Consider the following 12,318-nt stretch of genomic DNA (forward strand, 5'->3'; position numbering starts at 1 on the left):
GGCTGGGGTGGGGGTGGAGGGTTGGGTAGGTCCTACTGGCTTTGGCTGGCTAGGGCTCCCGGCTAGTTTGGAGCCAGGCTCAGTGAGGATGAGGTGGGCCTACCAAGCACGAGTAGCAGTGAGAGCCCTTACTTCAGGCTGGCTTTCTTTCCTGAATTCTTATCTCTGAATAAGATGAGTTATGAAGACCAAAAAAATCACCTGGCATGTTCCAGCTTTTTGGCTGTTTAGAACTCGCTAGAGAAAGGTCTTTCTTCCACTGCCAACCAGGAATTTTTGTACTTCAAAATGTCTGAGCCTACTCCTGCATGCCCCCACCACTTTACTTTCCTGCCAGGAAATAACAGCTTTCTGCCTCCTTGAAGGGGATTAAGTCAATGTCTCACTGAGAGCTGAAGATAGAAGCTAAAGAGGAGATGAGGCATGATCCTAAGAAAAAGAGCTTTAGCTTCTCTTGAAGAGAGGAAAGACAGTAAGTGGCTATCTGCACGTGTGGTGACTTACTGTGCTATTGGGGTGACAAACCATCCAGTTTGCTTTAGACTGAGGGATTTCCTAGGACAAAAGTCCTTCTGTATTAATACTGGGCTGGTCACTGGATTTATGCCCTAAAAGATGACAGAGTTTTTAAAGGGTTAGCATATGGATGCAAAGGAACAGAATACCTGGTAATGTGGCCATATACATTGCCAAGTAACAAATTGTATTAGTTTTCTATTGCTACATGACAAATTACTGCAAATTTAGTGGCTTAAATCAGCACACATTTATTATCTCACAGTTTCCTTGGGTTAGGAGTCTGGGTCTGGCTCAGCTGGTCCTCTGCTCAGGGTCGCACAAGGCTATAATCAAGGTGTCAGCTGGGCTGCATTTTCATATAAAGGCTTGTCTGGGGGAAAATATGCTTCCAAAATCATTCAGGTTGTTGGCAGAATTCATTTCCTTGCATCTATAGAACTCCTGATGGCTTGCTTCTTTAATAACAGAGAAAGAGTCACTGGCCTCAGAGAGGACCCAGTTCCTCTCTTAGGCCTTTCACTTGATTAAGGCAGGGTCACCCAGGATAATCTCTCTCTTGATTAACTCAGAATCAACAGACCTTATTTATATCTGCAGAATCCCTTCACCTTTGCCATATTCTATTGGCTAGAAGCAAGTCACATGTCCCATCCACACTTAAGGGGAAGGGATTGTGCAGGATGTGAACACCTGCGATTTGGAATCACCGCGGCCATCCTACAAACCTTTGTCGTACAATTCATCTTAAAGCATACTGGCTTAAAAAACACTTCTTTTAAAAAAATGTTATTTCCTCATGATTCCATGGGCCAGTAATTTGGGCTGGGTTTAGCTGGGCAGTTTTTTTTAAGATTTATTTATTTATTTGGGGGGTGACCGGGGGGGTGGAGGGTGGGGGAGGGCAGAGAGAGAGAGAAAATCTCCAGCAGACTCCCTGCTGAGCTTGGAGCCAGACGCGGGGCTCCATCTCACCACCGTGAGATCATGACCTGAGCCGCAATGAAGAGTCGGACGCTTAACTGACTGAGCCTCCCAGGCGCCCCTAGCGGGCAGTTCTGCTGTTACACCTGCGGTCACGCATGTGATTACAGAGAGCCGGCGGATGGGCCCTGAGCCTGTTAGTCTAGGAGGTCTCGGCTGGGATAGCATGATGTGGCTCCATGGGGTCTCATCCTCCAGTGGAAAGACCCGGGCTTCTTCACGTGGCAGTCCGACAGCAGCCAGAGAGAACAAGCCCTAGGGTGCAAGTTGTTTTCTAGCTTGCAGCATGTTTTCTACTACCTCATTGGCCAAAGCAAGTCATCTGGCAAAAGCTTGAGTCGGTGGGGGAGGAACTACACAAGGGCATGCATAGAGGGAGAGGGATTCATTAGGGGTCATTACTGTAACAATTTACCACAATAGCATTGGGAGATGCAATCAAAAATCCTCTTGCTCAGCTGTGGAAGTAGGGCCAATAATTACCCGACTCCTAGTGGAACAGGAAGGCTATACAGCCTGCGTAGCAATAGCAGCTACAAAGTCCTCAAGAAGAGAGGCCCGGGCGCCTGGGTGGCTCAGTCGGTTAGGCGACTGCCTTCGGCTCAGGTCATGATCCTGGAGTCCCGGGATCGAGTCCCGCATCGGGCTCCCTGCTCAGCGGGGAGTCTGCTTCTCCCTCTGACCCTCCTCCCTCTCGTGGTCTCTGTCTCTCATTAAAAAAAAAGAAGAAGAAGAGAGGCCTGTCCCCAAGTTTTCTGGATAGTCTGAGCTTTATGGGTTTCCTAAATGGCCCTAGGTAGAGGGAGGGACCTTCTGACGTTGGACCTCTCAGTACACTGGCAAGTGCAGATTTGGAAATGGCTTTAGTTTGACTTAGAAAAAATAAAGCATAAGAGGCTTGAGCAGTAACTTTATGCTAACTGTGTATTTTTACTGGGATCTTTATAATTTGAAATCATAACACCTTGTTGCACATTTCACATCATGATCACCCCCTGGAAAAGCCCTTGTTAGCTTTTTCCTTACAGCTCCATTACTCAAACTGGGTAAATTCCAGCACAGACAAGAATCTTTTACGACAATACCCAAACTCCTAATAACTGCAGTCATAAAGGCCACTGAAATATCTGCATCATAGGCTAAAAAGAATGAAAGCACAGAATTTTAAATGAGAAATGATGAGCAAAAATAACAAAAACTTTGAGATTTCACATACATCCTGAATAAATGAAGGAAAGGAGAACATGGATGAGAGAAGGAAGTGGGAGAAAGAAGCATGGCGCTCTTCTTCCTTTTCTGTTATTACCTGGATTCAATAATAATGTTTTTTTTAAACGTTAATTAAAATTAGGTGGTGTATTACCTTAAACCAATTTGGTCTTTCGTGTAGGTTCTGCGGTGGTGGTGGGTATTGCGAGCTTCCCGTGACTGGAGTTTGTGAGAGCCATAGATTTCCTCCACAACCTTTCTACTGGGTAGTCTGTTACAGCTATAGGGAGCTTGGATGAAATGCTTCCATACATAAAAGCATGTGTTAGCAAACAGGCACATGAGAAGTCATGCTTGTTCCTTAAACTCAGAAAAAAGACTATGCCCTCTTGCATGGCTGAAGGCTCCAATATTCCTAGAGTAGGATTTTATTCTTTTTAGCCTAAAGCACGATTCAATAGTCTTCCACTGGATCATGCAACAGACTTAGCTGTACTTCTCTTCAGTGTTGGCACACAGGACCTGATGGAATCCTAGACTTGAGGTGTTACTCTGATGATAGTAGGGCATGGACTTGCCTGGTTCTGACACCATATATCTTAAACACCATGTGCCCATGAAAATATGTTTCTTATAAATATAATGCACAAAGGCACTCTTGAAAAATTTGACACATTAGAGACAAAGTTAAAATCTTCTCTATGATAGTCCCCAATCTCAGTTTCATTCCCCAAGGGAAGCACTATTCTGTGTGAGTCTTCCTACAATGTTTCTATGTGTTATATACTTAGATACGTACTTAAAAACTTTTTACATAAAGATCATGTTATTCCAAAATGACTTTTTTACTTTTTATCTCCCCAACTTGTTATTGTGAAAGTTTTCAAACATATGGAAAGTTGAAAAAGCATTAGTCCTCATATAATCTCCACCTAGGTTCGACAATTGCTTACATTCTGCTATATTTACTTTATCTTTTTCAACAAATTCCTATATTTTACTGTATCTTTTGAGAGTTTTCATTCTTTTTTGAGCGAGAGGGAGTACATGCTCACATGCCCGTGTGTTGGGGTAGGGAGCGGCAGAGGGAGAGGGAGAGAGAGAATCCCAGGCAGACTCCATGCCCAGCGTGGAGCCCCACATGGGGCTCGATCTCACAACCCTGAGATTATGACCTGAGCTGAAATCGAGAGTTGGACGCTTAACCAACTGAGCCACCCAGGCGCTCCAATACCTCATTCTTAAATACATCACATGCAGCTCTGAAAAATATTTCTATCATCGAAACATAATTACCAAGTCCCCTAATTTTGATCCTGAAAGTGTTATAAAAACTTTGGAAAGAAAGAAGAGCATAAAGAAGAAAAGGAAAACAGAAATAAGACTATCACCCAGAGATAACTCTACTCACATTTTGCTCTTTAATTCTAATCTTCTTTTTGTTCTTTTTTTTTTTATTATTTCTTTGTCAGAGAGAGAGAGAGCACAAGCAGGGGGAGAGGCAGAGGGAAGAGGAAGAAGCAGGCTCCCCGCTGAGGAGAGAGCCTGACATGGGGCTCGATCCCAAGACTCTGGGATCATAACCCGAGCCGAAGGCAGATGCCTAATGGACTGAGCCACCCAGGTGCCCCTAATCTTCTTTTTGAAATACATATTTCTTAAAGTTGATTTTTAAGCAAAAATCAACATTTCCTAAGGTGTATTTCATGAGATGTTAAAAGGCATTCTGTGACAAAAAGAGTTCACTTGTTCACTAAATTTTAAATGTGTTTTTTTTTTTTTTTTAAGATTTTATTTATTTGACAGGAGAGACATAGCCCGAGAGGGAACACAACCAGGGGGAGTGGGAGAGGGAGAAGCAGTGTTCCCGCCGAGCAGGGAGCCCGACTCAGGGCAGGGGGGGGGCTCGATCCCAGGACCCTGGGATCATGACCTGAGCCAAAGGCAGACGCTTAACGACTAAGCTACCCAGGCGCCCCTTAAACATGTAAGTTTTTAAAACTTTCCATGTGATTCCAATGTGCTGCCTTATGCTTGTGCTTACCAAAATGCAATGTCCGTAAAATCACTCATTTGTTCAAATGCAGATTCTGATCAGTGGGAACCAAGATCCCACATTTCTAGCATCTTCCTAGTTGATGCTGAAGCTGCTGGTCTGTGGACTCTCTTTTGAGTATGAAGCCTTCGCAGCACAAGGGAAGGGTGATGGGATAGGGCAGCGATGTGGTATAAATTCAGAAGGCTCTTTCTAAATAACTACTGTACCTACCTGAGGCCTGCTGCTTTAAAAGTCTCAGGTTCTAAGTTTAGTATAATAATAAAAACAACCACCTTTTATTGAGTAATCCCTACATCTATGTGCTCTGGATACATTATCCCACTTAGACCTCAAAATGCCCCTTGGGAGTAGTGCAGCAATGCTGTTGATACCCCATCCCATACCCCTTTGCTCCACGTCCACATCCACCCAAGGCCATGGTGGACGGTTCCCATGCACCTGCTTACCTTCAGCACCCATGTTGCTCTCCTGCTTGGCCATGGGATCAGGGAAGCCTGGAATGCCAACCACTGTCCGATCATGGTTTATTTCACATATGCTATTTAAATAAAAGAATGTACATAGAAGTTTTACTAATAATAGCTCCAAGATGTAAACAACCCAAAAATCCATTGACAGAAGAATGGATAGAGTACAGTTTATTTATACACCGGAAATCCGCAGAGCAATAAAAAATAATGAACTGCTGCTGCATGCGACAATATGGATGAATCGCACAGATACCGTGTCAGGCAAAAGAAGCCCAACACCTTACAAGAAGTGCAAGGACAAGAAAAACTAATTAACAGTGATAGAAGTCAGTATGGTTATGAGTGGGGGGATGAGTGAGGAGTGTTAAGGGGGAAAGGGCACCTACCAGGGTGCTGGAAACGTTCCATATCATGAGCTGGGTATTGGTTTCATGTACATATGTAAAAGTCTCTCAAGCAGTACTCTTCAAATACTTGTGTGTTTTCTGCACTTCACTCTGTTTTTCATTTCACACCTAAAAAAAACCCCAGAAACCAAAACCAACCAAACAAAAGAGTACAGACCATGGTGGCTAACGGTGGTTCTCTAGCAGCGCTCCCAGTCAGGCTGTTCTGCCAGCTACGGTAGCTTTATTGGTCGGATCAGCCCAGCCCCCACCCCTTGGTTCCGGCTATTGAGCTGGTGAACACATTCTTTTCTTTCTTTCTTTCTTTTTTTCAAGTTTTTATTTTAATTCCAGTTAGTTCACATACAGTGTTATGTTAGTTTTAGGTGTACAATATAGTGATTCAACACTTGCATACATCACCTTATGCTCAACACAAGTGCCCTCCTTAATCCCCACCACCTGTTTCACCCATCCCCCCACCCACCTTCCCTCTGGTAACCATCAGTTTGTTCTCTATAGTTAAGAATCTATTTCTTGGTTTGTCTCTCTCCTTCTCTCTTTTTCCCCTTGCTCATTTGTTTTGTTTCTTATATTCTACATATGAGTGAAATCATATGGTATTTGTCTTTCTCTGATTGACTTATTTCACTTAGCATTATACTCTCTAGCTTCAACCATGTCATTGCCAATGGTAAGGTTCCATTCTTTTTTATGGCCGAGTAATATTCCCTTATATAGATATAGATATAGATCACTTTTTTTCATTTTTGTCAAACTTTTTATTTAGTATTCTGTAGTTGCTTAACACACATTTAAATGGTCTTATTAGAAGAAGGAAAAGAGGAGGTGCTTTCAGATTTCCAAGGAAATGTCAGAAAGGCAAAATATGGCCAGCATTATCCATTTGCTTTTTTGGATTACTGGGCGAATAGCACTTTCCTTACGTAAGCATCTGATCTTGGGGTTTTTGTACTGAGAACATTGACATCTCAGTTTGAAGACATTCTGAAATCCTAAGAGTAGCATACCCTGGCCACCCTCTAATAGCTAGTTTGTTTGTATAGGCAGAAGGAGTCACCTTTCTATTTTAGATGGCTAGATGTTTGTGGAAGGTCTTAGAATTGCTTGTCTCATTTACTAGGAAAAATCAAGATATAGGAAGTGGCCTTTAGGGACATTTTTACTTTATATACCACATCTTCTCTATCCATTCATCATCAATGGACACTTGGGCTGCTTCCATCATTTGGCTATTGTAAATAATGCTGCTATAAACATTGGGGGGGGGGCATGTATCCCTTTGAATTAGGAACACATTCTTTTCAATTCCCAGCAGGTAAGAAGTTGACAAGCAGTTTTGTTTTTCATCAGAAGGACAGCAGGACACATTCACTTTCTTGTCCCAGGGCTACGTTAACTTTCCTGCTCTCTTTGATAAAATACAGCCCAGAGGGGTGTTAATATTTTGACATTCACACAACATAGTAGTACTCCACTGTATTGATCACATCAAGTTAACTTGGGGAGCAGTAAGTGGTGAGTTCTCCGGATGCCTTGGTAAGACACATGTGAGCCAGATGGTGTAAAAAAAAAACCTACCAAAATCCAGGGGGCAATTCTGTAAAGTTTTTAGAGATCCAATAATCTGCTGCATGCCAGAACATCCTCCATTAAAAAAAAAAAAGGACAAATTACTGCATCTACATTAAGAAAGAAGAGCAGGCTTATCACAGCCCCTCAGAGAGACGATCACCAGCAGAGGTCTGAGGCCCAGGTTAATGGGTCCCCTCCTTCAAGCTTCTAGGGTTAAAACCCCATTTTCCCTTTGCTTTTCCAGCTCAGGGGTAGAAGCTGCTTCCTGCAGATACCATCTCTATGGTACTTCAGTATTACCGCCTGGCCTTTTCAGTCCTCCAATGACAGTTTAGTCCATCCTTATGTTAAATGCTCTCTGTTCAAACGACCAGTGTGGTTCCTTCTTTTATCAGTCAGGATTCAAAACCAATAGGAGATTATATATTAAGAGATTTCTTGCCAAGAATTATCTTATGCAATGGTGGGGGCTGGCAAGGCAAGGCTGAAATCTGTAGGGCAGGCCATTAGGAATGGGGGGGGGGCTGGAGCTGTTGGGTGTGAACTCTACTCTCTGCACGCAGAATTTCTACTTCCTCAGGAAAGCCTCAGTTCTGCTCTTAAAGCCTTTCAACGGGTAGACTCAGGCCCACTCAGAGTATCCAGGATAATTTCCCTACTGAAGGCCAACTGATTATGAACTTTAATCTCATCTCCAAATACCTTCACAGACACATCTGGCTGAGGGTTTGTTCAAAGAAATGGGGACTGACTAGCCCTGTTGACAATCACAGCCTTCCCCTTCAAGCTGTGATTGATGGCTATACACACGAAGAGCTTCTCGAGTGTCCAAGCATCTCTGCCACTTTGCCTGAGGCCTATCTCAGGCTACGAGAGTTGTGGTGCACGCGCTACCTGTGAAGTGGGACGGAGCCCGCTGCTACAGCTGCAGCCTGCTCACGGATGCTCTCATATCGGTGCTTCCCTTTCCCTGCCTCACTTTTCCCTCTCCTCCACTTGTGCTTTCTGGGGTTACCTCCCCAGCAAATTACCTGCATCCCAGTCCATCCTGCAGGGTCTGCCATTGAGAAAACACCGAGTGTGACAAGTATCGTTGTCAACTCCATTCTATGCCTTCTTTCCCTCCACAATAGCCAAAATAACACCCTACAAATGTATTGCATCCCTCCTCCCACCTCAACGCCACTTAGAATTCTCCAGTGGATTCTTAAGACTTAGGATAAAATTCAAACTCCTAGCTAGGACTTAAAAATTCTACCTGGTCTGCCCTTGCTGTGACTCCAATGTCAATTCCCACTATCCCCTCACTCACTTTCGGCTATACTGGCCTGCTGCTGTGGCTTAATCACCCCAGAGTCCTCCCTGCCTCACACTTTGTCCCTACTGTTGGAAACATTTCCACCTCTGCCTTTCTATGGATGACTCCTCTCACCATCCAGATCTCTCTGAACTGCCACTCCCTTAGAGAGATCTTCCTTAATCATCCTAACTAACATAACACTCTCTTCCAAGTCTGGCAAATTCATTATTCACCCCACACCGCCACCATTTTTCTTTTAGGACTTTCTCCCATCTGAAATTCTTTTCTTCTTCTTCTTTTACTTCCTTATTATCTGTTTCCTTTCCCTCTGTGGGCAAGTGCTGGCCTATATTGTTCACCAGTTATCCTCAGAACTCGGAATGGTGCCTATGACATTGTAGACCCTTGTTAAATATTTGGTGAATAAATAAATAATTAAAAAACACACAAAGAGCCAGAGCTCTTTGAGGCTCTCAGACACTGAAATTCACTTCAGACCATGTCTGTGAGTCATCGTGGGGATGACTAAGGTGGAGTAAATGTGAATTTCACAAGCGTTGGAGTAGAGGTCAAGATACTGAGAGGTCAAGGTGTTAGAAGAGTTACCCATCTGGATGAGATGACCCTAGTAAACAGTAAATAACAATGAAAAAATCTCTGTGGTTGGGGTGGAAGTGAACAAAGGATTGGTAGATGATAGGCAGAGAGTAATAAAATATAAAATTGAGGCATTAGTTGTGTTTTGTTTTCTTTTGTTTTTAAGATTCTCAAAAATCCCCTCCAGATTTTTATTGTATTGTTAATTCTAAAGGCACTCCATATTCCTATTGTTCATTTCTTACCATGTTTAGATGTTACAGATTTTCTTACCATGTTTCCCATAATACTCTCAAACATAGTACAGGGATTCACAGAAAGTAAGCACTCAATAAATATTTGTGTAGTAAAAGAAACTGGGGTTTAGGATGATTGTGTTACTTGCTGAAAGATACTGCGTAAAATATTGACAGAGTTGGGCTTTGACCCCAGAGTCCATTCTCTTAATTATTAAACCATGCTGCCTTCGTCTATGGACTGTTGTAGTAAATAGACTTATGCTTTCCTGCAGAGTTACAACTGTGTATGTTTTTAAAATTCCCCAAATCCTTTTAGGATAAGATTCAAGAATCAAGCAGATCATTAGGACTTCTGTAAATGGGATGGAGAAGGGCAGGAAAGGTCAATGAAGCATTTAAACCTGGGCTAGAGTTGTCGTGATTTGTAGCCTGATGGTGTGAGGGAGTGAGAGGAAGCAGGGCACAGAGTGTAAGGCTGCTTTAGCTGGATGTACTCCTTCAACCTCATGGGGTCAGCTCTAAATACTTGGGGGGGCTGTCCCTTTCTCTGTGCCCATTATTTAGACTTCATCCATGTCATTTAATTTCTTAGTCCTCTGTGCCATAAAATGTGACAAAATAGCAGCTGCTCTGATCTGCCATGAGCAGCCATTCTGGGATCATTCTTGGAAATGTTTTTGGCTCTATGGAGAAGGGTCAACTATATGATGGCATTACACTGCTCTTCTTCTGTAGGCTTACCTGGGCAACATCTATTATGCATCCCAGGCATGCTCCGATGAATGAATATCCTCAAGTGGTGAATGAAGTAGCAGCATATGGTTTGTGCGGAAAACACCCACACATACACTCCATATCATCCGAGGCCCCAATTTTGCCCTGGTCGTGACTCCTTCTATCAGATGATCTATTTTACCAGAGAAAATGCAGGGTACTTGGGCCTGGTACATGGTCTCTGGAATTACCAAGACCAAGGCAATAATCCTGAAGTAATTCCGAAGCAATTTCTGGCCCTGGGTACATACTTTAGGTTTGTAGAGCCCTTTACAATTGGCACAGCACTTTCACTTATTGACTTACGTATTCATTACTATAAGTCCGACCCTCCACAGGAAAATCAGAAGCTTAGCCTCTAACTGATATTCAGTTAACATTATCTGTCTTTAATTCCTCCAAATGTTCATTCCTAAGTACAGATCTCTGGAGAGATCAAACAAGGCCAAAAAAAAAAAAATCTATTTAGTCTTGCTTGAAGTTTACTGATTTCGGTGCCATTTGTGAAGGAGATAAATTAATGGTCCCTTGGCTTGTGTCTGCCTCAAATTGGACACAGGTTGAGTAGTGCATACCATTTCTCATAAGAGGTTGTTAACAGTTCATCATGTGCTTATTTTAGACAGGAACAAAGAGCTCTTTGAGGCTCTCAGACACTCTGCGCACCTCAAAATAAAAGGAGTAGCCAAGATAAAAATTATGTTGAAGTAGTTTGCTTCTGTGCTAAGGCTCTCAACTGTGGTGATAAGGAAAATCTGTGTCCTCAAATGACCGACCAAGCTGGCGAGAGTCCCAGTCCTTGCCCCGGGGCTCTTCCAGGTTCTTCTCCCTGCTCTGCTTCCCACGCACACCAATCCGGGTACTTCTCCCTGCCCCGCTTCGCGCATGTGCCAAAAGTGCCCAGTATGCGGAAGTAGAAGTGTATAAATTGCCCCCTTTGTTTGTGCTTGGGGCTCAGACCTTTGGAGACCACTCTCCTCTGAGCCCACCACCGTTAAATAAACCTCCTATCCTCCAAGATCTCTGGGTGCCGCTTGGTTCTTCCGTCGGGTGATCCAGGTCAGGTTCCGTAATAATGGTAACTACCCAAACTCAGGTAAGGTTCAGTAATTTATTTCTCTGGCCAACGTGATGGGAGAAACTCTCAGGTTGAGTGACTTTACTTTCCCGTTGGACCCTTCATGCTCATCTGTATCCCACTTTGGATAGCAATGGCTGTATTTGTGCTGAACAGCCTTTTTGCTTCAATAAATAAAAAATGGAAGGGATAAATTTACATTCTTTCTTTTTATTTTTCCTGATGAAAAATGAATTTTTGGTTCCCTATTGTATTGCTCTTATTTATGATCATTAATATTTGGTCTGATGTGCATCCTTGTCTTTGTCTGTAAAAAACACAAAGGCCAGAGTAGCAGAAACAAAAAGAATACTTATCACGTAAACTTTTCATGTAGTATCATTTCAGAGCTGTTATAGTGACCATTTTGTTTGTAGTAAAACATTCAGAAACCACTGGATTTGTTGTAGCTTTCTCTGACCAATAAAAGTGTCGAAGACGATGCTTCTCTCTTCTGTATTTCTCTTAACTTCTAAAAAGGCAAGATACCTAAAAAGGTATCTTACTAATGTGTTATGTGCAAGTACATTTTAAAAATGAAATCACTTGAAACCGATCCCACTACTTATAACAATAGAAAGAGAATTGAGGTTGGCTTAAGTGAACAAGAAATACCATGGCTTAATCGGAATTCAGGTTCCTGAATACAATGGGCTGCTTTTCCAGGTGTTGGAAATCTATCATGATAGAAATCTATCATGACAGCATTTGACAACCATTTAACAATTCTTACACTAGAACTCAGTGTGAATATGAAGACAACAGGCTTCGGAATTTTTTCAAGCCCAGGAAGGTAATGTACATCTTCTAGGATGCAGAGTTATCTCCAAATAATCAACTCATGAAAAGAATAGAGCAATAACCAGAGGCACCTGGGTGGTTCAGTCCATTAAACGTCCTACTCTTGGTTTCAGCTCAGGTTGTGATCTCATGAGTTGTAGGATCGAGCCCCACATTGAGCCCTGTGTAGGGCTCCATGCTCAGTGGGGAGTCTGCTTGAAAGAGTCTCTTCCTCTGCCCCTCCCCCAACTTGCTCAGGGGCTCGCTCTCAAATAAATACATCTTTTTTTT

The sequence above is a fragment of the Leptonychotes weddellii genome, chromosome 1, assembly GCF_054177405.1.
Source record: "Leptonychotes weddellii isolate Sample4059 chromosome 1, ASM5417740v2, whole genome shotgun sequence".
In the NCBI taxonomy this organism is placed as follows: domain Eukaryota; kingdom Metazoa; phylum Chordata; class Mammalia; order Carnivora; family Phocidae; genus Leptonychotes; species Leptonychotes weddellii.